This window comes from Bos mutus, chromosome 12, assembly GCF_027580195.1.
Source record: "Bos mutus isolate GX-2022 chromosome 12, NWIPB_WYAK_1.1, whole genome shotgun sequence".
Taxonomy (NCBI): Eukaryota; Metazoa; Chordata; class Mammalia; order Artiodactyla; family Bovidae; genus Bos; species Bos mutus.
Genome location: NC_091628.1, coordinates 18,541,539 through 18,568,925, shown reverse-complemented (window position 1 = coordinate 18,568,925; position 27,387 = coordinate 18,541,539). Strand labels below are relative to the sequence as shown.

Genomic DNA, 27,387 nt, shown 5'->3' with positions numbered 1-27,387 from the left:
GGTCAGAACCGAACCCATGGTATCTCAGAGGTCTGCCTGTACCCCAAAAAATGGGAAGCTGAGTCTCGAAGAGATACTTGTAAACTCACATTCACAGACTGCTATTCATGATAGCCCCAAAGTGGAAGCAACCCAAGTGTCGGTGGACAGATGCTTGGACCAGTGAAATGTAATCTAAACATATAGTGGAATATCACTCAGCCCGAAGTGTTAGTCCCTCAGTCGTGTCTGACTCTTTGCGACCAATGGACGATAGCCTGCCAGCCCCCTCTGTTCATGGAATTCTCCAGGCAAGAATACTGGAGTGGGTTGTCATTTCCTTCCCCAGGGGATCTTTGTGGCCAGGGGTCAGGGACGGGGAGTTAGTGTTTCCTGGGGACGGAGTTTCAGTTCAGGAAGATGAGAAGGTTCTGGAGTTGTTGGTGGTTTGTGGCGGCTGCCCAGCAAAGTCAAAGTACTTGATGCTACTGAGCTGTGCACTTAACAATGGTTAAAATGGTACATTTTTTAAAAATGTGTTTTTACAGTTGAAAACTGCTGCCTGCTGTAGTTCTTCTGGCACAGGTACCCTGGGAGGAGCCCGGCTGGGGGGCCCAGTAGGGCCCTGTGGACCGCTGCTCCCTGCTTGGCTCCCACCATCCAAGGCCATGGACTGGCTCCTGGGGTGCCAGCTCCCTCCCTGGTCTAGTCTAGCAGGATGAGGCCCGCTGGGGTTTGACTGCACCTTGATGTTGGCCTGAGACACCTAGTTGCTGATGGCGCCTTGGCCCTTGGCAAGGACATGCTCTGCGAGGCTAGTCCCAAGAGGCTGTGGCCAGGCCCTGAGCCATGGCTGCTACTGGATAAGCTCACGGGGGAGGTGGCAGGCAACGTGCTCTGTTCAGCCTACTGCATGGACACGTGGCTTGGATGGCTGCGGATCTGGGCCATGCCCACGGGATCAGTGAGGCTGCCCTGGGGAGTGCAGTTTCTGGGCAGAGCCACTCGGGGACAGACCTCGGGGGCCCAGCATCGTGCTCCGGGTTGGCTGGGCAGGAGCGGGGACTGCATGTTCTGAGTGGAGTCCCATATTGTGGCCAGGTAGACTGGGTTCCTGGGCAGGATCTCCTGGCACTGGGTGCACTCGGCTGCCTTGCCCTTGCTGAGGTCGTCCAGGGAGCACTGGGTCAGGTGGTGGTTCTTCTCCAGCACCTTCTGGATGGTTCACTGCATGATGCCCTCCCCTTTGCCTCTTGGCCTGGCCAGGGACACAGCAGTGGATGCCCCATTATAGTTTTTCAATTAAATGATTTTTAATTATAATTTTTAAATGAAAATGATTCCAAAGCCTATCCTACTTTCTCATGATTCTTTTTTTTTTTTTTTAAACTGAAGTGTATAGTTGATTCACAGTGTGTTAATTTCTGCTGTACAGCAAAATAATTCAGTTATACATGTATATTACATTCTCTTTTATACTCTCTTCCATTATGGTTTATTTCAGGACACTGAATATAGTTTCCTTATGCTGTACAGTTGGACCTTATTGCTTATCCATTCTATATATAATAGTTTGCATCTGCTTATCCCAAACTCCAATCCATCCTTCCCCAGGCCCCTTCCCCCTTGGCAACCATAAGCTGTTCTCTATGTGAGTCTGTTCCATAAATATGTTTGTTTGTACCGTATTTTAGATTCCATGCATAAGTGATATCATACAGTATTTGTCTTTCACTTTTTGGCGTACTTCATTTAGTATGATAATCTCTAAGTCTCTCTGTGTTGCTGCAAATGGCATTATTTCATTCTTTTTTTATGGTTGAGAAGTATTCTGTTGTGTATGTGTACCACATCCTTCTTATCCATTCATCTGTTGATGGGCATTTAGGCTGTTTCCATGTCTTGGCTGTTGCGCACAGTGCTTGTGAACATAGGGGTGCATGCATCATTTCAAATTAAAGTTTCGTCTGGATATATGCCCAGAAGTGGGATTGCCGGATCATATAGTAATTCTATTTTTAGCTTTTTGAGGAACCTCCATTCTGTTTTCCATAGTAGCTGCACCAACTTGCATGCCCAGCAACACTGTAGAAGAGTTCCCTTTTCTCCACACCCTCTCCAGCATTTATTTGTAGACTTAATGATTGCCATTTGGACTGGTGTGAGGTGGTTTTGATTTGTATTTATCTAATAATTAATGATGTTGAGCATCTTTTCAAGTGCTTTTGCTCATCTGTATGTCTTCTTTAGAAAAATGTCTATTTAGGGCTTCTGCTCATTTTTCAACTGGGTTGCTTGTTTTTGTGGTGGTGGTGGTGGTTGAGTTTTATTCTGTTTGTATTTCATGATTCTTAAGGGTTTACATTTCTGAGATTCTACAACAAATGGTGACTATCTGATACGGGAATGTAAAAAAATCAAATCTCTTGCCAGAAATCAAATATTAAACTGTTATCAAGTCTTCGTTCTACACTGTCTTCCTGCTTCTTCTACAACTGGAAACACTAGGCTGTTTCTGGTGTTTGGTGTAAATGTCCCCAAAACTGTACGTAAGACTAGATTAGGAAAAGTCACCCTCACATCCGCCATCTTTAGAGCTGATAAATCCTGAGTAATGATTTGTAACTGTGAACCTGAAAATTTGGGGACATACTATGCTAAATTAAGGCAATCAAACTATAAACTCATCAGATTAGTTTAAACTATAAACCCATATTAGTCTGTTTGACGATACAGGCTAGTTCATTGGTATTTGCACTGTGTAAAGGAAGATGGTTTACACAAGGAAATACATTGCAAAGAACTCAGAAAATATTTGAAGGGAAGTTGTTGAGTTTGATAATAACAGCCACCAAAATCATCTCTCTTATTCCTTTGTCTTTGGTTCCTGGATAACAGTAATCTTCCCACTTAAATCTGACTCTCTAGGTACCACACAGAAACCAGTGAGAATGGGAATTCTAGTGTTCTTGATGGTTACATTTCTCAATGAAAAATAATAGATGTTCCAGTTTATATATTATTCTTTTGTGAATTTTATTAATGTTAACTGGAACCCTAAAGCCTAACAGTCTCTAGGCATACCAATAGAACAGACCCTTTAGTCATAAAGTTGAGGACTAGACTTTAAATGAGATGACCAAAGACACTGTCATCCCCCGAGACCCTGACTGGCTCCCAGCCTAGACAAGAGCTCTGTCTCAGCTTTCTTTTACTGCCACGTGTTGGATTGATAACATGCTTTGAGAAGGCAATGTCAGAACCTTAATGTTCTGAGCCAAAATCATCTGGTGGCACAGCCTGGCGACCTGAATATGTTTTTCAGTTGAAACTAGCACGTGGTCGCAGTAGTCACCACAGCAACGGTGTGGCTGGAACCCTTAGGGATTTTCGGCTGAGGAATAGGGCAGCTGTGAGGATGGCTTCTACTGGAATTAATGGTGACTAACTTATAGGATTAGCCTCCTGGGAATCCTTCATGCTTTTTTTCTAGTAGACATAAATACACACTGTGATTGTTCTTCAACATGAAACACTTCTCTTGACTTTCATTCGATACTACGACTCTTTTTCCTCTTCTAGATTTTACAAATGTTAAGTAAATCTTCATAAGGGGCTCCAATTTAAAGAGAGGGAGAAAGGTGAAGACTTTGTTTTAGGCTACAGAAAAACATAGGTTTTATCTCATTTCCAACCCTGCATTCCTGAGTTTTCCTTTTGTTATCTACCTACTGCATTGTACTTATCTCCAGATGGAAAGAAAGGCAAAAAAAAGATGTTAAGGGGAGTAGAACAGTGAACTTGAAGAGTTGTTTAGAATCTATTCTATGAAATCAGAGTCTTTTATGTTTTTTTTTCACACTATAGACATACCAGTGCTAACATCAAATTGAGAACACTGAAATTCATATCAAAAACCAAAGACTGGGGGAAAAAATCAGGAAAGCTTTATAACAGATTTCAGACATGTATTCAAAATTTTCCATAATGGCTTAATATTGGGGAAAAAAAGAAAGATAAATAAGATAGGTATCTGTCATGAGAGTGGTGGCTACAAAATTATATGAGAATAATAAGCAGTATTTTTCAATAGATTAGTGTTTGGAAATACATATGGAGTATATTGTCACTGAAAAATATATTATGTTGGAAAGTTATGCTTTTTATGCAGCTCTAAAGATAATTATGATTAGAATCTAGAAAATAGAAAATAACTTTGTTTCCCCCCCTGGCTTTGTTGAGTAAAATTGACAAATAAAAACTGTATATATTTTAGGTGTGCAATGTGATGTTTTGATATATGTATATCTTTTGAAATGATTACCACAGCCAAGTTGATGAAGATATTCCTCATTTCATATAGTCAGCACTTTTTGTTAGTGTGGTAGGAACACTTAAGATCTATTCTCTTAGAAAACTTTAAGTATGCAATAGTGTACTATTAACTATAGTCACCGTGCTGTACATCAGATCCTCAGAAATGAAGTCAGTGTGATAACCATTTGCTTATTGATTGCATTCAGAATTCAGTCATAACAACCTTTTTGGTTGTTAAGGTGCAGTGACGTTGCAGGTATTACTGTAGTGAATGTGAATAAAATATGCTTAACTGGTACTCTGGGCATCCCAGGTGGCTCAATGGGTAAATTATCTGCCTGCAACACAGGTTCAACCCCTGGGTCAGGAAGATCCCCTGGAGGAGGGTCATGGCAAGTCACCCCAGTATTCTTACCTGGAGAATCCTGTGGACAGAAGACCCTGGCAGGCTACAGTCCATAGGGTGGCAAAAAGTCAAACATGATTGAAGCAACTTAGCACGCACACAATTGATACTCAAGGAATGGTTCAAATTGTTAAAAAAAAACAAAAACAAAAAAAAACTTCAAGGAGCACAGATCTGAGAATGAAAGGTAAGGACATCTAGACACAGGGCTTATTGATGGTGTTTATCACATACTAATGTAAGTTCATAGACTGAAGTGAGGTGCCATCTTGGTGAAATAGACTATGGTCAACAGGGTAGAGCCAAAGATGGTGACTTATTTAAGGTGCTTGTAACTTAGAGCAAATAATTGACTCACCATGTGGGCTCTTAGTTCCGCAACCAGGGATTGAACCTGTGCCCCCTGCTACTGGACCACCAAGAAAGTCCCTAGGTGCTATTTGGAAAGGCTTCAGTTTAGTGATTAAAGAGATAGCCGTGGGGCAGGATAAAGGTCTGTCCATAAGGACTAGCACTAATGATGAATGTGGCCTGTTTCCTAGTTTAGCCTGGAAACGTGGCTTTCAAGTCTCTTGTTTTATTTAGTGTTTAATTATTGCGCCTCTGGAGTAAAACCTCTTTTAGCCCCGTCAGCAGTTGGTGACCCTTAAGTATATCATGCATTGCTCAAATAGCATTCCCAGAGATCAAGGAATTTGCACAAATACAAAATTAACAGGCATCTCTACTGAAAAGTTCACCTACCTGACACTTTCAGAGAATGAGATGGGTTTTCCAAATAAGGTCAGGACCTTCCCCGAGGTGAAGGGCCTTGGGCAACCCAGTCAGTGTAGGTTCCTGAGATAATCAATCACACTGGAAAGGAGACCCTCTGCCAGCATCTTTCATGGGCCTCTTGGATTATCTTTATTCAAGACAGAAATTTTTACACTGAATTTTAAAATGTTCCAAAATAGAAGAGTGTGGTGTAGCACCACCATGGGACCGAGGAAAACTGGGTCCATTGCCCTCCCCAAGGCATGGATCTAACTGGAATTTACCCTGTAAAAGGCCAAACTCATTTTAATTTAGCCATTGTTGTTCCAACATCTGCTCCCACTTCCTGTTAATTGCCTCTTTTCTAGGAAGAAGTGTCCTGAGAAGTTGAAACAATATCGTAAGTCCAGTTTCACTCTAGTAACACAACTGCGTGTGCGTGCTAAGTCTCTTCAGTCATGTCCAACTCTTGGCGACCCTATGGACCACTGCCTGCCAGGCTCCTCTGTCCTCGGAATTGTCCAGGCAAGAACACTGGACTGGGTTGCCGTGAGACATAAATCAACCAACCTCACCCCCAAAAGGGCTTACCACTGATTCTTCCATAATTCCAGTTTCCACACGGAAAACTACTTTCAGACATAAATTGCATTTTAACATGGGTTTTACTCATGGTTTTACTCTTTTTATTCATCTTAGATTACTGATATGAATGACTTCAAGTACGTAGTCACTCTTTCAACCATTTGTCTTTGTCTTTCCCAGGTGTATCTAAAGCTGTGAGGTGAGAGAATGAAATACTTGTGGGATGATGACTTGTTCTGTGCTTCCTTTTTATCTAGCCCAAGTTCTCCATCAAAGGATCAGAAACAAGCTTTGAGGAAAAGAAGAAACAAGCTCTGTTTGTTTCAGGTATTTAATAGTTCTTTGTTGGTTTGCACGATGAAGGATGTCAACAACCACTGTTGTATTTTTGTAAAGAAAATTTCTTCGAGTTAGACTATTTGATACTGGGTTGTCGATGGTGGCGGTCGGGGGTGGGGAGCCTGTTGTGGCCCCTCCTCGGGGGAGAAGTGTGTATTTCAGCTCCCCCCAACCCCCATACTACAGTCTATGATTTAAGAGTTTCAGATGACAGGAAGAGAAAGAAAAACGTCTGTTCTTTTCTCTTAGGTATTCTTAGAAATGCCAACTCATTTTTCTGGAGTATATATAGCACAGGTTAACAAGAAAATGAGTCACTTCCAGCCCTGCGTGGGAACTATGACACAGTAGTAGCACAGCTTCCTTACTGTAGCCTGCGAGCAACATCCTCTTGAGTTTTTAACGTCACAATTGAATTACCAAATGGGGACTGAGTGAGGCTAGGAGAAGGGCTGTCATCAAAGTTAATTGGATACACATTTATTATTTTTTTAATAAATATTTATTTTTCTTTTTTTAAAATGGATACACATTTAATAATAACATAAGGAATTATTGTGCTGAATGGCAATTAAGTATAAATGGTGCTCAGTCTACAGAACTGAGCTCAATTCTGAGTATACCGTGGGCAAGTGGGGCTCAATAGCCAAGGATCAGGGTGCGGGGGTCAGTAGATGGAAAATCACCAAGAGGAAACATCAGGGGTACAGAGGCATTCTGGCTAAACCAACTTGATAATATTTTTGCTGAAGGCAGGGCCCTGGGGATGAAGAATTTGTGCAGATATGGAGGGTGAGGTTCTTGGTCAACTAACATGGCAGCATTTTTGCTAAAACTAGGTGACGAAAAGATGGACACAGAATTTCAGTGGTTGGCTCCTAGTTGAGAAGAAAGTTCTGAGGAACCTGACCAAAGTTGGGTCAAGGAAATAGTCTCTTTTTTAAAAAATTAAATAATTAATTAATATATATTTGTGGCTGTGCTGAGTGTTCGTGGCTGTGTGGGCTTTCTCTAGTTGGGTCGAGTGGGAGCTTCTCCCTAGCTGTGGCGCACGGGCTTCTCACTGAAGTGGCTTCTCTGGTTGTGGAGCACGGGCTCTAGAGTACACGGGCTTCAGTAGTTGTGGCGCATGGGCTAACTTGCTCCACGGCATGTGGGGTCTTCCTGGACCAGGGATCGAAGCGGTGTTCCCCACATTGCAAGGCAGATTCTTAACCAGTGGACCACCAGCGAAGCCTGAGGAGATGGTCTTTGTCATGCCTCCTGTGTCCTGCCACAGTTCTCTTTTCTCTGAACCACTCACCCATTTCTGCTGATGGTCCCCAGTCTCTATATCAAATCTAAGTCTGGACAAAAGCAATCACAAGAATGGCAAACAGATTTCAGAGAGGCTAGCCCAGCTTGATTGGCAGTAGCTTCCAGCTCAAATGAAGAGATGCTATAGGATAGGAAAAGATGCTGCAGCCAGCACCCCCTGGGACATACCAAGGTTGATAAAGCTTAAGATTTGCACAGCTTACAAACAGACGTGACCACACCAACAGATTGTCAGGGCCTTGGAAGGGGCCTTTGCAAAAGAAGGGTCTTAAAGCTTAGCTTCCTGGTAGATCTGCCTCTGACTGAAACACAGACATTTCTCACTCTGATCCACACCCTAGATCTCAGTGGCCCATTGTTCTTGCAACTAATCCAAATTATCTTTCCTTTATGGCTAGTGCTCCTTGTGTCCTCCCTGAGATATCTTTGCCTATCGTGATGACATTTTCCTTTCCTCCTCTCTAATAATCAAGGTACCCAGACATCATTGTCATCCTCCTTCTCCTAGTATTTATTAAAGCCCTGGTGTACACCTGGCAAGGTATTAAGAACTTCTACTGTGTTATCTCTTTTAGCCCTCATAGCCACTTAGATGGCAGATACTATTGCAGTCATTCCTACTAGACTGAGTTGGGCAATGAGGCTTAGAATGGTTGGCCACTTGCTCAGGGTTAACTTGCTCAAGAGCCAGTAAGTGGCAGAACGAGGTTTTAAACCCAAAGTCTAAGTTCTTAACCCACCACGTAGTACTGCCAAAAGAATTAGTTTGGATTTATGGAATCTGTCTGCAGTGCAGAGACCCAGGTTCGATTCCTGGGTTGGGAAGATCCCCTGGAGAAGGAAATGGCAATCCACTGCAGTATTCTTGTCTGGAGAATCCCGTGGACAGAGGAGCCTGGCAGGCTACCGTCCATGGGGTTGCAAGAGTTGGACACAACTTAGCAACTAAACCACCACCATGAAATTTAAGGCAAGAGAGAAGAGAGAAGAGATGTGATAAGTCTAAAGCCCTTCCTTATGACTACATTAGTGGCTGTTTCCTTATAAGACAGTTTGGCCACACTTGAAATCAAAAGTACTTTGCTACCATGAATCTCAGATACGGCTTCCATCATTTAGTATTATAGCTTCAGTTTCTGTCTGTCCCTTTTGATAAATCTTGAGCTCCTTGAAGGAGCTCAGTTATCCTCTTTTATCTAGTGGAGGATTTGGCATCCAGTAGGACTCAATAAAATTTTGTTATAAGAGGGCAGCTGGGGAGTTTACAAGGGTTGCAATCAGAACATTGGTTTTGATATTTAATCCTGCTGCCTACAGGCTTTTTGATACTGGGCAAAGCATTTAACCTCTCTGGGGGTCTGTGCTGCTCCATTTCTAGAATATGGATGATTATTTCTTTAGAGCATTAGGGGATCTAAATGACCACATATATGTGAAGACCTTTTGAAATTTGCAAAACTCTACCTAAATGTGAAGTGGGCTTTCCAGCTGGCTCAGTGGTAAAGAATTCACCTGCCAACAACGCAGGAGATGAGAATTTCATCCTGGGTTGGGAAGATCCCCTAGAAAAGGAAATGGCAACCCACTCCAGTATTCGTGCCTGGAGAATCCCATGGACAGAGAAGCCTGGTGGCTTATAGTCCATGGGGTTGCAAAGAGTTGAACACGACTGAGCGACTAAACAATTACAACAAAATGTGAAGTATATCTGAGTATTGCTCCTGTTTTCAATGTCAGCTGCTGACACAATGCCTTTTCTGGCCCAGCATCCTGGGATGGTTGACAGTCTCCTAAGCTCATTTGTCTCCCCAGCACCCGGCAGTGTTCCTTCAGGGTGGTAGGTACTACTAATCAGTATTGCCCATGTCATACAGAAAATCTGCTTCATTTAGAGTTGACTGTAACAAGATTGATGGATTTGAGGTTTATATTCTTTCATGTCTTCTGCCCACGTTTGCTCTAGGTCCTAAGGAGATGTTAAATGAGCATAAATCTGGGTAACTATTAGGAAGAGGAAAGAAAGTAAGGGTCTACACAGCTCAGGTTGCAGATAATTGGCTTCTTAGCTATTGAAGGTTAAGTATAGTGACTCACCAAAGCACAATGTTCTTCCTAACAGTCTTTATCATCGACATTTAACTGGGTTTGCTAAATGCAGCAGAGAACATAAAAACCTTAGGAAGCTGACATCTGAAAAAGCTTTTAGAAAGGAATGAATAAAAGATTCAAGAATTTCTTCAAATTTAACATTCACCACAAATTCAGCCTTCTTGTGCTTTTATTTTTTCTTATAATCAACTTTTCATTTTGGAGAAAAGTTTTTCTTTTTTAAAAAATTCCCGTAGACTATATCTTCAATCATGACAAATTCTCTCAAGATATTCTGAACACCTACTACTCTGCAAAGATAGGTACGATTTACAACTGTCTTCTTTTCTTTTTAAAGATTTATTCATTCAAGTCCAGATGATGGTTTTACCAAAAGGATTTTAGCTATACAAAGCTAACAATGCTATATTTAGTATAAGCTTGACACTTTCTTTTGGACAATCATATAAAGAACAATACGAATATTGAGAATCATTAAATTGTATGTAGGAAAAAATGTTTACAAAATTATAAAAGTTCTCTTGACTCAGTAATTCTGTTTTTAGTAAACAATCTTGAGGAAATATTGAGGGAGATGGCATTTCTCATAACAGTGAAAAACTGGGAAAAACTGAAAGGCCCAACTTTTAGGGAGATGGTTAAATAAATTATTGTTTATTGAATAAACTGCAGCCATTAGAATGCTATTTTCCAAAAAATTAATTACAGGAAAAAATGCTTGCTAACATAATATCTAGTGAAAAGCCAAGTATATGTATTTTTATATTATAGGCATCCTACTTAGAAAATATATACATATTTATGTAGAAAAAAAACCTCTGTCCATGGGATTTCCCAGGCAGGAATATTGGAGTGGGTAGCCATTCCCTTCCCCAGGGGATATTCCCGACCCAGGGATTTGACCTGGTCTCCTACATTGCAGGAGGATTCTTTACCAGTTGAATCACCAAGGAAGCTCAACTGAAAGGAAACCCACCAATATATTAGTGATTGAGGTTATATTATTATATAATATAGTGATATTATATTATATTGAGGTTAACTGTGTGTAAGATTCATTTTTGGTTTAATTAAAAAATTTTTTTGTATTTCCCAGATTTTCTGCAATGAGAATGTTTAAAATTTATAATCAGACACATGTACAGGGGGAACACATGTACACCCATGGCTGACTCATGTCAATGTATGGCAAAACCCACCACAATATTGTAAAGTAGTTAGCCTCCAATTAAAATAAATAAATTAATTTAAAAAATTTACAATCATAAAAAAGAGTTACTTTAAACATGCCTAACACAATATTTATAGTTATTACACAGCAGATGGTGACTGCAGCCATGAAATAAAAAGACGCTTGCTCCTTGGAAGGAAAGTTTATGACCAACCTAGACAGCATAATAAAAAGCAGAGACATTACTTTGCCAACAAAGGTCTGTCTAGTTAAGACTATGGTTTTTCCAGTAGTCATGTATGGATGTGAGAGTTGGACTATAAAGAAAGCTGGGCACTGAAGAATTGATGCTTTTGAACTGTGGTGTTGGAGAAGACTCTTGAGAGTCCCTTGGACTGCAAGGAGATCCAACCAGTCCATCCTAAAGGAAATCAGTCCTGAATATTCATTGGAAGGACAGATGCTGAAGCTGAAACTCCAACACTTGGGCTACCTGATGGGAAGAACTGACTCATTTGAAAAGACCCTGATGCTGGGAAAGATTGAAGGCGGGAGGAGAAGGGGACGACAGAGGATGAGATGATTGGATGGCATTACCAACTCAATGGACATGAGTTTGAGTAAACTCCGGGAATTGGTGATGGATAGGGAAGCCTGGTGTGCTGTAGTTCATGGGGTTGCAAAGAGTCGGACACGACTGACCGACTGAACTGAACTGAACTCAACACTGTCAGATTCTTACATTATGATAAAACATTGAAAGCTTTATATTTCTCCTGAGATGGCTTCCTATACATGTTTATTTCCTGATTTTGTATGTCCACTTGACTGGATAGACCACAGAATTTTCTGAAAGAGTTCCATAAATCCTTCAGCCCAATAAAGCACTTTCCATGTCCCCCTTTGTTGGGTTCTCAATCCCAATTAGAACAGACTGGGGCTGTGTGTAGGAAGGGCAGGAAGGACTGATGACCTAGTTTAGTGAAGAGAGGTTAGTAGCTGGTTATGGCAGGTCATGGGTTTCAATCCCAACTGCATCTGTCACTAGCCACTACGTCTCTGCAGCTCTGTTTCCATGTGTGGATTAACTGACATAATGGTGGTTAGCGTGATGTCTGGCACTATAGTAAGCACTCAGTAAGAGTTAGCTTTTGCGTATGTGTTGTGTGTGCATGCTCACTTGGTTGCTTAGTCGTGTCTGACCCCCATGGACCAAAGCCCTCCGGGGGTCTCAGTCCATGGGATTTCCCAGACAAGAATATTGGAGTGGGTAGCCATTCCCTCCTCTAGGGGATACCTTCCCAACCCAGGGATCGAACCCCTGGTCCCCCTGTCTCCTGCATTGCAGGCAGATTCTTTACCACTGAGCCACCAGGGAAGCCCATAAAAGTTAGCTTTTACTGAACTTCAAAAGAAGTAGAACCCTTTCATCAACTCTGCAGGCAAGAGTTAGAACAATCTCAGCAGATGTAGTCAACTAGTTGCGCTCTTGGTAGGAAGGAAGCAATTAACGGGGTGGACTCTTTGTGTTTTGTTGTTATTGTGGGTGGGGAGGGAGGCAGGGCTCAGAAAGCCCCATAAGGGCTGTGCCCGGGGAAGCACAGAGTTGGAGGCGCCAGATCAAGTGTTGTAAAAGAAGATTCAATTTTGGAGGGGCAGTTTAGGGACAGAATTGGGCAGAGCTAGGTGACAAGTGTTTTAGGGACACCCGACTGGGCGTGTGAGAGCTGCTCACGTTCCTGAGTTTCCCAGACATCTTGGCCCAATGCACAAGGAGAGGAGGCCACCCCTGCTCTGGTCACTGTCCCCTCCTCTGCAGCACAATGCTTCCTTCTTCTGAACCTGCCTCTCAGGGAGAGTGAGGCATAGATAATTCTGGTCACACTGATGAACTACTTAACCTGGGGGGAGCCCTCCTCCCACCCCTCACCAGGGTGGAGTGTCAGGGACAACAAGCTGTGGAGAGCGTCACTCCTCCACTTTTTGCTGCCAAAGGTGATGGATGCTGTTTCGTTGGTTCAAAAGTGTGTTCACGTGCACTCAGGGGAAACGAAGCAGCGAGAAGCGTCCAGGCGGCAGAAAAGTCAGGAATTTGACATCTGTGGTTTTGAAGTGCTTAGAAAAAAATCAGTTCCCTGAATGGTTTGTAAAAGAGGATCCTTGTCCTCTGTGATAGGAAAATTCGAATTAAAAAGAAAAGTGACATGCTTTGGTAATACAGCATTGGAGAGTGAATTTTAGAGAAATCGAATTTCCTTTTTAAGGACGTCTGGGGAGTTCCGCTGGTTCTCGGCAGACCCAAGCAGCAGAATGAGGCTAAAATCAGTCTAATCATTTGCCACCTGACTGGCAGCTCAGCAGGACAGGAGAAAGGTGGTCAGCTCAAAGCCACCATTTGGCTTGGCTCATATGCAGTGGGTCAGGGACAAATTTCAGCCTGGGTTGACTTTATTTATACAATTCTTTTTTATCTTTGTTTTTACATTTCTTATTGTATAGCTATACAATATTATATAAGCTCCTGCTGCTGCTGCTAAGTCGCTTCTACAGGTTTACAATAGAGTTAGTTACAATTTATATATTTATATATAATTTATATATATTATAATTTATATTCTCCATTTATAGTTGTTATAAAATAATGGCTATATTCCCTGTGTTGTACAGCATATGCTTGCAGCTTATTTTATACCTAACAGTTTATACTTCCTGGTTGACTTTAAATAGTGCCTGTTCCAGCTGCCAGGCACTGATTCTCATTCTCATCTGAATTTAGTTGTAGTATCCTTTTGTGTGATCAGTTGCTCAGTTGTCTCCAACTCTGCGACCCCATAGACTGTAACCCACCCAGCTCTTCTGTCCATGGGATTCTCCAGGCAAGAATACTGGAGTGGGTAACCAATCCCTTCTCTAGGGGATCATCCTGACCCAGGGATCGAACCCGCAACTCTTACGTTTCCTGAATCTTTTTACCTCTGGTAAATAAGAATTGTTTCTCCAGTAAGAATCTGACATCAAAGGCCCGGATAATAATCCAGGAAAACTCAGGCCTCTGATGGAAATTGTGGAGAATTGGTAGAGGAGGATATTTACTTACGAAAATATCTTCTTTCCGCGGTTTGTAAATTGTGAGACAGGCAATGTCTTACCTGCTCCCTGACTCCAGGCCTTTCCTTTCATCTGGAAGTCTCCCTTCAGATTGTAACGAAATACTTTGCATTTGAAAAAGCTCTCCTACTGAATACTAACTTCTTTGGGATTTCAAGGCTTTTTCTTTAAGAACTCTGTTAAAATGCATGGGATTCCCAGGTGGCTCATTGATAAAGAATCTGCCTGCCAATGCAGGAGACTTGGGTTCGATCCCTGGGTTGGGAAGGTCCCCTGGAGGAGGAAATGGCAACCCACTCCAGTATTCTTGCCTGGAAAATTCCATAGACAGAGGAACCTGGCGGGCTATAGTCTGTGGGGTCGCAAAATTGGATATGACTGAACATGTTCGCACATTCAAATGCAAGCATTCCAGGAAGGAGCCAAGTCTGCAGTGCTGACAGTTAATACTTTATCACCATCAGTCAGAATCACTTTAGCAAACATTTACTGAGTCCTTCCTACCTACTTATTTATATGTTTATTTGTTCATTTGTTTATTTAAAAAGTCGGGTTTATTGAGGTATAATTTACATACAGTCAGGTTTATGCTTTTTAATGTACAGTTAGTTCCGTGCCTTTTGGAAAAAATACAGCAGTCATGTAACTAACCCTACAACCGCGGTATTAAACATTTCACTTTGGGGATGGTCCCAATGCCTGGCGACAGTGCACCTGTTTTCTGTCCCCTTTAGTTTTGCCTTTTCCAGTCCTTATTATTATTTTTTTAATGTTTTATTGGAGTACAGTTGATTTGCAGTGTTGTTAGTTTCTGCTCTACAGCAAAGTGAATCAGTTATACGTACACAAATCCACTCTTTTTTAGATTCCTTTCCCACACAGGATATTACAGAGTACTGAGTACAGTTCCCGTGCTATTCAGTAGATCCTTACTAGTTATCTATTTTATACATAGTACTGTGTATACGCCGATCCCAAACTCTGACTTTATCCCTCCCTTGGCCCTCTACCTCTGCTCTCCCCCTGGATAACCATACGTTTGTTTTCTGTTGGTACGTCTGTGCCAGTCCTTATTATTTATAAAAATAAAACACCCTGTCCTTAAAAAATGACCCCAAACTGTATTCGACTCTGTTTGCAGTCTAGCTTATTAACCATTTCCCCTGAGGAGAGTATGGATAACCCTCCAGACTCATTTCCAGTCTCTATAGCCAGCCAAACACTTGTTAACCGGGGAGCCAGTGAATGGGAGCTGGGGAAGGAGAGAAGAGACCAGGCAGGGTGGGCATGTTGGGGGCAGAGCCATTGACTTAGGAAGTACACAGTAAGTCCCTACACACTAACCTTCAAGCTGCAAACTTTCAAAGATGCAAACGTGCGTTCCATCAATGTCAAGCATGAGTGAAATTCCAGCTTACCCTCCTATTGCTGATGACCCTTCAGCTCTACCATCTCCCATCTCCTCTCTCTCCTCCAGCTCTTCTTGCCTGTTCACTTGATGCCAGCCCCTATATGCCAGCTGTTGTATTGTGCTACTATACTTCTCAAGGTACTGTACTGTAAGATTAAAAATGTTTTCCTTATTTTTTATGTTTGTTTTTTAATGTATTATTTGTGTGAAAAGTATTATAAACCCATTACATTACAGTAGTATGTAGCCAATTGTGTTAGTTGGGTACCAAGGCTAACTTTGTTGGACTGAATGAACAAATTGGACTTATGAATGCACTCTGGGAATGGAACTTGTTCTTATGTAGGGAACTTACTGTATTCATCTGGCCGCCAGCCCTGCAGGTGGGCAAGTCACAGAGCACTCTTCACCCGGGCTCCTGTTGGCCCTCTCATCCAAAAAAATAAAGCCAGGTCAGAGGCAGACTGTCAGCTTTATGAGGATGGATCCCCTCTCTTGGTCTCTATCATCCCCTTTTACCCATTTGGTGGCATCTGCTGTGAGTGACTCTGCTTGTGGTGGGTCAGGGACAGAGGAGGGTAGAATCATTCCCACATTTCTGGCCGCAGAGACTGGGTAGGTGATGGTGCCAGGAATAAAGGAGGAAAATGAGGAGAAATAATATTTTTTGCACTTCTTCCATGTCCCAAGCACACATGATTTCATTTAGTCCTCTCGTGCATCAGATGAGCCTCTGAGCCAGAGGCCAGTCCACGCCAGCTCTGTTCTCCCACCCCATGTTGCGCAGCATCGATCGTGACTGTGACTGTCGGTTTGCCCCTTAACTCCTTCCTCACCCTCCCTCTCTTTCCTCCTCACTGCTCTGTCTTCATTCAGTCTCATCATCTCTTGTCTGGATGCTTGCAATCATCTATTAGGATTCTCTCCACTCCAGCCTGGTCCTCATTTATCCCTTTTGTGGCTACAAGCTATTTTCCCCAAAAGCAAATCGGATCTTATTTGTTCCCTGCTTAGATTTCCTCTGTGACTTCCCATTATCCTCAGCAAAAGTGACAACTCTCTGACTCCTGGTAAACAAGGACCCCTGATCCAGTGCAAGCCCCTTTCCCTATCTCCTCTATTGCACCCAGAAATCTGCTAGTTCATGCTCATCTTCTCCTCCTCCCTTTCCTAGCCATTCCCTGGACTGCACAGTTCTTTCTTGTCTAGATGCAATATTACCCTCTCCTGTTCCCTCTCCAAACATACTGTTGACCTCTCCTTCCCTTGTTCTTCACAGCATCTTGACTATGTTCTATTACAGCCTTTGTGTGTGCGTGTGTGTTCAGTCACTTACGTCGTGTTCCATTCTTTGCGACCCTATGGACTGTAGCTTGCCAGGCTTCTCTGTCCGTGGGGATTCTTGAGGCAAGAATACTTGGGTGGGTTGCCATGCCCTCCTCCAGGGGATCTTCCCAACTCAGCGATCGAACTCGAGTCTCTTATATCTCTTGCATTGGCAGGTGGGTTCTTTGCCACCAGCGCCACCTGGGAAGCCCCATTACAGCCCTTACCAGAGCTTATTGCACTCATGTGCTCACAGCTCTGCCTTGTGATCACTCTTTTCCCTGCCTTTCTTACAATTCTTAGTAACTGGCAAAATCCCACTTGGTTTTACTTTTTTTAAAGGATTTTAAAAAAACACTTATTTTTATATATTTATTTGGCTTTGCTGAGTGTTAGTTGCAGCACAAAGGACCTTTGATCTTTGTTGTGGCATGCAGGAATTTTAGTTACAGCATGCAAACTCTTAGTTGTGGCATATGGCATCTAGTTCCCTGACCAAGGATCAAACCCAGTCCCCTGCATTGGGAGCGTGGAGTCTTAGCCACTGGACCACCAGGGGAGTCCCTCAAGGACCCATTTAAATTCTTGCTCTCCACAACATGACTATCTCAAAGAGTTAAAGCTTGAACATAGAAAATTGGCTGATACTCAAGCCCATGCTGCTTCTACAGCATAAACTGTAGAGGCACATTTGGGAAGAAAGACACACCGGGGGTGTGTTGTATTTGAGATGCGTGGGGTCACTGAGGCGACTGTGTGTAGTAGACAATTGGAAAGGACAGCGTGTACTCGGAAAGCAGTTTGGGGTTGGTTTTCAGTAAATAACTCTGTTTGGTAGACCCGAAGCACGCTTAGCTTTGGAGGCTCTTTTCCACATCATATAAAATATATCAAAATAACTCATGTACAATATTTTAAATAGATAATCATATGAGTTACATTTCAGACCACTCACATGATTTAAAGACTGTTGATTAAACATTAATTTTTTTTTTTCTTGTGTTTGGCTGCACTGTGGGGGCATGCAAGATCTTAGTTCCCTGACCTGTGATTGAACCTGTGCCCCCTGCACTGGAAGAGAGTTGTCTTAACCTCTGGACTGCCAGGGAAGTCCCTGACTAAACATTTATTCATTTCAGTTTTCAGTTTTCCCCCCTTCCTCTTTTTTTTCCTTCCTCCTTCCCCTTCTCTCTCAAATATTTCCTTGACATTTGAAAAGATACGGTACTTCTTATACCAGCACCCAATAAGCTGTCCCAAATAAAGAGAGTTATGCCAATACAAGTATCTAGATTCCTCTGTAAACTCAGCCTCAAGGCAAATCTCTACTTCTCCCTGTAGAGAAATTCTGGTGTCTCTGCTGGGTTTGGATCAATGATGTTCCTTTATCAAATGAGAAGATGGCTGAGAAAATCCAACAGAACCCTAACATTTGAAGTATCTGACAGAGGAATAGGGGTCTGGAGAGAGGGCCAAGAGCCTAGAGGTATACCAGATAGTAAAGGGTGGAGGGTTTCTAAAAAAGAAAAGGTCAGTTTCCTTTTTAGAAAGAGGGAAGAGGGGTTTGGTATGAAAAAATGGAAAATAGTTCATTGACAGGCAATTTAGGAGCCATTGGTGGGCAAAGCTAGGTCACCTCAAGATGACACAGGAGAGGGAGCTAATTGAGCAGACCAAGTGTAGACAATATTTTAAAGACACTAGACCGTTAAGGGAAGAAAGGAGAGATACAGGGCATAACTAGATGCAATTGCAGTTTGCTTTGATTTGCGATGGGGAAGCCAAAAGATGCTTAAGGAGGCTGAGGGGAAGGAGCCAGTGGAAAGCATGAACATGGGCCATGGAAAGCATGAGTTATCCATACTCAGCGCAGGCCAACCCATTTATTTCTACTCAGTCCCACTGCTCCTGTACTCAAGGACATTGCTCCAGTAATGTTCTGTTTCTGTTACCTCCCAGTAAACCTCTTTCAAGGTGTTGTGTTGAGGAGGAAAAGAGAAAGCCAGGCAATGGCTTGAAAGGGGAACATGAATTCCAAAAATTTTGTTTTTAAGATGAGAGAAAACTCCATGGGTTTGTATGTGGCTGGGAAAGATCCAGGAGAAAGGAAAAAACTTGTGAAAAAAAGAAAAGTGAAAGTGTTAGTCACTCAGCTGTGTCGGACTCTGCAACCCCACGGACTGATGCTTCCCTGGTGGCTCAGACGATAAGGAATCTGCCCGCAATGCAGGAGACCTGGGTTTGATCCCTGGGTCAGGAAGATTTCCTGGAGAAGGGAATGGCAACCCACTCCAGTATTCTTACCTGGAGAATTTCATGGACAGAGAAGCCCAGCGGGCTACAGTCCATGGGGTTGCAAAGAGTCATACATGACTGAACAACTAACACTTCCACTCTTCATTTTTTCACAAGTTTTTTTCACTTTTCCTGGATCTTTCCCAGCCACATACAAACCCACTAAGATTTCTTTCACCTTAAAAACAAAATCTTTTGAATTCATGTTCCCCTTTCAAGCCATTGCCTGGTTTCTCTTTTCCTTCTCAACACAGCACCTTGAAAGAGGTTTACTGTATTTATTGTCTCTAACTCCTCATCTCTCATTCTCTCCTGCATTAACTCTAGTAAGTGCTAGTGGGGTCGGGAGGTGTGCCCACCTTTCTATTGAGTTTCCCATCAAGGTTATCAAAGACATCAGGTGGCTAAATTCAGCAGTCAATGAAAATCCTCATTTCCTGCTGATGTATTTGCAGCATTTGAGAGGTGTGAGCACTCTTATCCTGACACACTCTGTTCACTTGACCTCCAGTCTTGTCTTTTTTGGTCTATACTCACTTCTATGGTGATTTCACCCTAATCTCCTGATTTAAATACTAGTCTGGACTTCTCCCCAGGGTTCCAACTTGATGTTCAACTTCTCCACTTGTATGTCTAATGAGCATTCAAAACTGAGCTCCTGAAAGTCTACCCCATACCTGATCCTTCCAAGACCTTCCTCATCCCAGCAGATAACAACTCCATTCTTGCAACTGTCAAAGCTCAAAGCTTCAGAGTTATCTTTGACTCTTCTCTTATTCTCATTGGAGAAGGCAATGGCAACCCACTCCAGTACTCTTGCCTGGAAAATCCCATGGACAGAGGATCCTGGTAGGCTACAGTCCATGGGGTCACAAAGAGTTGGACACGACTTATTCTCATGCCCTGTGTCTATTAATTAGTAAGTACTGTTGGTGTCCATTCAAAATATACCCAGCATCTGATCACTTCCTGCCACCTCCACTGCTAACACCCTAGTGACTAGGGACTTTCCAGAGCACCGTATCTTTCACCTGGATCTGCTGCATCAGCCTCCTAGCTGGGCTCCCTCCCTCTACCCTTGTGTTTTTCAATCTAGTCTCAGCACAGCAGCCAGGATGTTCCTATTAAAGTGTAATTCAGGGACTTCCCTCATGGTCCAGTGGTTAAGAATCCACCTTCCAATGCAGGGGACATGGGTTCAGTCCCTGGACAGGGAACTAAGATCCCACATGCAATTAAGGCCACATGTTGCAACGACTGAGCCTGAGTTCTGGAGCCCGAACCACAACGAAGAGCCCATGTGCTGCAACAAAGACCCAAGACAGCCAATAAATACATAAATACATTAAAAAAAAAAAGTGTAATTCAGATCACATTACTTCTCTGGCCAAAACCTCCCATGGCTTCCCGGATCACTCAGAAGAAAAGCCAGCTTTGCCATGATTTCCTTTCATTGGCTCCTTCACATACCTTGAGTGCACATTTGTCTGACTCCAAGGTCTTTGTACTTACTTCTGCCTGAAATGTTCACTCCCTTGCCTCCTTCAGGGTTTTAAGCATCACCTTCTTAGGGTGACACCGACCCCTCTATTCAAAGTTGCAGCATTCTTTCCTGGATACATGACTTTCTATCCTTTGCTTTGTCTTTTCCTCGGGGAAAGGACTTCTATTTTATCCCCTGTGATTGATCCAGCACCTAGGCCCTTGCTTGGCACTTAGGATACTGAACGAATGAGAGCGATCCCACTGGAGGACAGAGGGATTATTAATAGATGAAGACTCAGAAGGGAGCACGTGGAAAGACAGATGTAACAAAAAACACTACATTTTTATCTAAAGAGACAGGGCAGAGTAGGGAACCAAGAAAACTCCTGATACCATCATTTGCACGTCGACTGAAGCAGATCAATACCAGTATGTCACCTTTCCTATGCATTTTTATTTTTTTAAGGCTTTTATCTCTAATTGTTGTGGGACAAAAACTTTGTCCCTCTGTTAAAGGAATTGCATGTGCTATTAAGAAGATTGGTGGAGATTTACTCACAAACCACAGAAGCCTTCTTGACCTTGACATTGTCTTACACCTGAGATAAACCAGCTTTATTCTTAAGACCTGTCATCCTGAAGCATAAAACAAGTCTTCTTTTTATTACCATTATTATTAGTAGTAGAGTGTTGGCTTGCCCAGTTGTGAGTCTGAACTCTAGACAAGAATGTCTAGCACTGGTCCCATTGTATCCTTTCCAGCTTTGGACCCAAGACTCATCATATCCTGAGGAATCAGAGCTAATGTTGCTAAACTCTTTTTCTTCTCTGAGTGTCCCTTTCTTCCCCTTCAACATGAAAATCCTGCCGATAATCCCCACAAACAATCACAAGCCCCAAATCACAGATTTTCTTTGACCTCAGGTCTTTAACACTTAACCATAAGGGAAGTGAGCAATTACATAACTGCTCAAGGACAACAGTAGGGGTAGGGGACAGCAAAGATGGAAGGAGAGACGACCATGAAGAAGACTGCATGCCTAAAGGAGTAAGCAGGAAACTGAGGAAGCTTGTCTGTGCTTGATTTTCTTCATCAGATTAATTTTGTTCTAAGTTTTATCTAAGTATAACCACGAACCCTCTATAAGAGCTAAGCATATATAAGCCACTTACGATATTGGTTTTATTACTTTGCACTCATCCCTCATATTCTTGAGACTGCATACTTTTTGCAACTAGAAAATAAAGAGGGAGTATTTTCAGGAAACCAAAGATAAGCATGGTCTTCTGTGGGTGAGGTGAATTCATAAAGTTCAAGGGATTTTAACCCTTGCTTCATCAGTAGATTACCGAGTATTTAGCAGGTTTCTGCTGTGAATGACTTGTATTGCTACCAAAGATAGATCACTTTGACCTTTTCATGCTTCTGTTTGTTTGAGCATAGTAACAAATGGGCTTCCCTGGTGGCTCAGTTGGATCCCCTGGAGAAGGAAATGGCAACCCACTCCAGTATTCTTTTTTTTGTTGTTTTTTTAATAACCACTCCAGTATTCTTGCCTGAAAAATTCCATGGACAGAGGAGCTTGGTGGGCTACAGTCCATGGGGTCCCAAAGAGTTGGACACGACTGAGTGGCTTCACTCACTTCACTGGTGGCACAGTGGTAAAGAATCTACCTGCCAATTCAGGAGACACAGATTCGATTCCTGGGTCCGGAAGATCCCCTGGAGAAGGAAATGGCAATCCAATCCAGTATTGTTGCCTGAGAAATCCCATGGACAGAAGAACCTGGTGGGTACAGTCCATGAGATCACAAAAGAGTCAGATACAACTTACAAACTAAACAACAGCAAAGGAGTAGCAAATAGGGATGAGATGACTGTGAGAAGCCATGGTGGTAAAAGAAAGCAAGAGATACACAGGCACCCTCGTTGAGGTTGGAAAGAACGGAAATGATGCAACATCAAAATCCTAAAATTCTCATTGTCTTTTGTTGATGCACCATAAGGACCTATATTAAAGGACTTTGAAATGAACTTGGTTTGGGGTCCACTCTAGTAGTTTTGATGCCAAATAGATTTTGACCTTTAGGTGTCTCCATTTCAGAGAAGAAAATTCTTGGAAGAGGTACCCTCAAAAAGATCAGTTAGACAACTCGGGCTACACATTCTTTCTTTGAATTCCGGTACTATCACAGGAACACCCTGTGATTGCTATTTGCTATGCAAAGCCTGCATGGTAGATCTAAGAAGATTGTTCTATTGACAATAAAATGTGACCATCATAGCCAAGTTCCTTAAAAACATACCAGATCAGAGTTTTCACACAACCCATAATTTATTACTCTGCACTGTCTCTTTTGTGGAAAATGAGAAGTTAATTTTTAAAACTCGTAAGTATAAAGGGTTATAAAGGTTGTATATTTCAGTTTTAAATACTGAGATTCTATTCTGTAATAAGACACAGAACAATAGTCTTAAGCCTCTAATTGTATAAAATGGAGGCATATTAAAGATTAACCTCATTTGCTTTCCTTACTGTGGCCCGTGTTTTATTTCTAATATTCTTTCCTAGTTGGATGTGGTCAAGATACTAGAGTTCATTCTATACCATGTAGCTGTAAGCCCCACAGTTGTTCCCACTGGCGGTGGATGGCTCTGTGTTACTGGTTTTGGTCACTTCATACTCATATGTAAGCTGTATTATTAATCTCAAGACGATATGAGGTCAAACACACACATTCAATGTTGGATTTGGACCTTGGGTCCTCTGCAGGATTTGAAATGTGAAATTTAATCTTTCAGTATTCTATAAAGGAAAAACAATATTGTTTCTTGTACAAATACAGCCCGAATAAAATTTGAAACTTCAGCTTCCTAGCACTAAGCACCCTCCCTCCATTAAAACATGGTTTCTTATCAAAAGAAATAAACTTGGAAAAGTCAGTTTGGTTCTAGAGAAATCCCGTGGTTTCTTCTTATATTGTATACGTGTTGAATGAGGGACTTGTTGAAAGGCATTGATCCCAAAATAACAAAAGAAGAATGGAGGAGAATTTATTATTCCCAGTGTTCTCTTTACTCTTCTTTCTAAGAGTTGGAGGGAGGGCAGTTTTTGTCTACATCAGACAGAAAACCAAACAGGTAAATTAGTTGGACATGCTTACTATTAATACTTTAAAGTAGCCCAAAGTCCAGGTTTCCCTGGAGAAATGCCCCAGTGAATATGTTAGGATTCTACAGACAAGTGAAATAGGGAATCCCCTTTTCATGGCTCTGGCCACATGAGACTTAGAAACAACAACAAAATGAGAAGCTACCTCTTGTCTCGTTTTCCCAGGGCTAAATGAATCCTATTTCCAGCTTCGTGTATAGCACCCACTCTGTAGCTATTGCCCTCTAAGCAGTCTATCCTGTCACCCCTACAGGGCAGGGCTCTAGGCTTGATTTCTGACCCTAAATGAGCATTTGAGATGTGAAGGACAACATATCACAGAAATGGACTTTCCAGTGAAAAGGAGACTTATCCTTTCAAATGAATTTGGATTTTACTTTCCTCTCCCCTGTCTCTAACTGTTTAGAAATAAGTTTAGTTTATTTTAAGAAACTTTGCACTTGTATGTCAGTAACAAAGACTCTCAGTTGAGACTTGAAAAATGCTTCCATGTCCCAACTTTTAAAGGAAATTTAGAGTCAACTCTCCATGAACTTGGGAGTAACTAGTTAGTCCAGTGGTTCTTGGGTTCCTTAGATGCAGAGCCTTCCTTAAAGAACCACGCATTTTGAGATATCCCTTTCCTATTCCGAAATGAAATTCACAGGTAATGCAATCTAACTATACAGATAAAAAATAAATGTGAAATACCACCTGTCATATGAAAGAGAAATGTAAAGAATATAACCTGATATGTATGTCAACATGTACATGGCTAAACTGGAAGATAAATTCTACAGATTTCCAAAACACTTCATGGGGAGGAGAACTAAGCTGGGTGAGACCACTTAGTGCTCTGTTCTCGCCCGTGCTGGATGGTGCAACAAGTGATTGACAAGTAAATTCTTTGTGACTTAGAGCAGGTTACTTTTTTCTCTGAGCTGGAGTGTCCTCATATTGAAATGAGAACACTGCTTATTTCTCAGGAATGCTGCCTGTATCACTTACCATCACATACGAAGCACTTAGGACCACATCTAGCCCATAGTAGGATCTCAGTGAATGTTGATTCTCATTGTCTTCTCGGAGGAGTCCAAGTTACTGCGAGTCCAAGTGTTAGTTGTCCTCTTTGCAAGGTTTACCTGGCTGGGCTTAGTGCTTTTCTACTGGGGGAAATGAGAAGTGGGAGTAATTCAAAGACCAAAGTGTTAAAGAAACAGTGACTTTTACTGCTCCCCACTGCTCCCTCCCCTTCTCCAAGTAGGTGAAATTAACATGGGTCAAATTGCCCTTGCGACTCCCCAGCCCAGTCTTTTCATGCTAGGGACCTTATGCAGATTCCAACTACCTGTCATGGGAGGTAAGGGCACTTTGCAAGCTGTTGTTAGGTGGTTGAGGCCTGGATTGTGATTTGGAAAGCAATCTGAAGTCTCTGCTTCTCTAGGATAAAGGTTTATGATGGTGAGCCATTTGTAGGGGCAGGTAGAGCTGGTGGAGAAGAAGAGAGGTGGTAAATAGTTCCTCCATTCTCGGCTATTTATGCTGTTAGCACCCTATGCTAACTATAAAGCAGAAACCAAGGAGGCTTTCTTTTTAATCTCTAGAAACAACATGCCAGTTCCTTTTTAAAACTAGTAGCCTCCAAATAAAATCCTCTAAAATATTTTGGAGGTGAAACATGCAGCTCTCTTAAGAAAACAATTCAGGCTATAGTCTATGTTTGCAGTTTGGGAAAAGATTATTTTTGTTGTTGTTTAGTGAACAGAGAGGAGATTTTAAAGTAGATGTTCTCCCCCCTGTTCATTTAGAGATCCCTGCAAACAATGATGTTTTAACCATCATGTTTTCATGTTTTAGAAAGCTTAGCAGGATGAAGTCCTTATTCTGCGTTGCCAAACAAGATCCTTTAAAAATTATCTGGAGCAGCAAATGTCATCCTCTATTTTATACCCTCATAAACAACCTCAAATGGATGAAAAGCACTTGTTGGGGGTGGGTGGAGGCAGGCCTCTCTCGTTACTGCCTCTTCTAGGTTTCCCTTCTCTGTCTGATTCTGCTTTTTGATAAGAGATCAGGTAACCATGACAACGCTGCACAGTGGAAGTCCTTTCATTTCTGTGCTTTACATAATTCTGAAAATAAATCTGCTACCTGTTTGACATTTGCTTCCTTTTCTTACAAACTTTATTTATTTTTTCCTTTAATCTTAGCACAGTATCTCCTGAAAGAAACTTGCTACTTCAGAGGATCTGCTTCCACCAATGTACTTCCTGTTGGTAGCAGGGTGGACTTTGCATTCTCTGGGGCTTGGATTCCCACTGGAAATTCTCCCCACACACACTTCAAACTAAATTGTAGCTCTATTATCCAGTTATTGAAGAGTAGCAAGACTGTGATGGTTCACGGGGATCTTTTCTGATTTCAGACTCACACAATTCAAGTCTATGTCATCCAAAGTGGCAGCTGTTGTTATTAGGCCAGTCCCTAGAACTCAGCATCACAGGGCTGGTTTCATAATGGACAATTCTCGTAGGAATCTTCCTAAAGTCCACGGTGGATTTGAAGCATTGGTTTTACACTCAGATTTTTGATAGTGTGAAAAGACAGTTTAACCTAATCTTCCTTGAAACATCAAGACTGAAATATCATTTAACATGTGATTCTTGACCATCTGCCCTTGCAACGAGAGTGTGTATTGTACACACTTGGAAATGTTAGAAAATTTTTTTGGAAATGTTAGAATTTTGTTGTTGCTGTTGTTGTTGTTGTTCAGTCGCTCAGTTGTGTCTGACTTCTGGAAATGCTATGGACTGCAGCATGCCAGACTTCCCTGTCCTTCACTATCTCCTGGAGTTTGCTCAAACGCATGTCCATTGAGTTGATAATGCCATCAACCATCTCACCCTCTGTCACCCCTTTCTCCTGCTGCCCTCAATCTTTCCCAGCATCAGGGTCTTTTCCAATGAATCTACTCTTCGCATCAGGTGGCCAAAGTATTGGCGCTTCAGCATCAGCATCAGTCCTTCCAATGAATATTCAGGACTGATTTCTTTTAGGATTGACTGGTTGGATCTCCTTGCAGTCCAAGGGACTCTCAAGAGTCTTCTCCAGTACCACAGTTCAAAAGCATAAATTCTTTGGTGCTCAGCCTTCTTCATGGTCCAACTCTCACATTCATACATGACTACCAGAAAAATTTTGAGCCATCCCCAAAGACTGATTCCTTCTTTTTCCCTCTCTCCCTCCCTTCTCTCTCTCTCCCTTTCTCCTATCAGTGAGAAGAAAGATTTGATTCCATGCTGTAAATTCTGGAGACTTCCAGACTTCCCCAGTAATGAAGTCTTCTCCTACAATAAAGGAAATGATTCAGTTTTTTTTTTTTTGGTTTTGTTTCCTACATTAATGGCTTCATGGAGATTCAGAAATTTGAATGCTGTATAGCTCTTGGTTGGATGGGAGGAAAGTATCATTAGGGTCAGAAGCAGGTCATTGTTTTGAAAGCAGACCTGGTTCTTACCGTTACACACTGATTTGGATTGTGTGCAGGCGAACTGTTATTGATTGGGTTTATTTCCCTAATGGTTGCGTTCTGCTCTCTTGGGATCTTTAATGTACAAGACACATAGAGCTT

General features: G+C 42.1%; 1 long non-coding RNA gene across 2 annotated transcripts in view; it reads left to right on the top strand.

The window, feature by feature from the left end:
* LOC138990253 (uncharacterized) overlaps positions 1 to 27,387 on the top strand; it is a 115,620-nt gene that overhangs the window by 15,014 nt on the left and 73,219 nt on the right. For both annotated transcript variants that reach the window (XR_011466371.1, XR_011466372.1), the window contains exon 2: positions 6,301 to 6,370. This is a non-coding gene — a long non-coding RNA (uncharacterized lncRNA). The remainder of the gene's footprint in view (positions 1 to 6,300; positions 6,371 to 27,387) is intronic.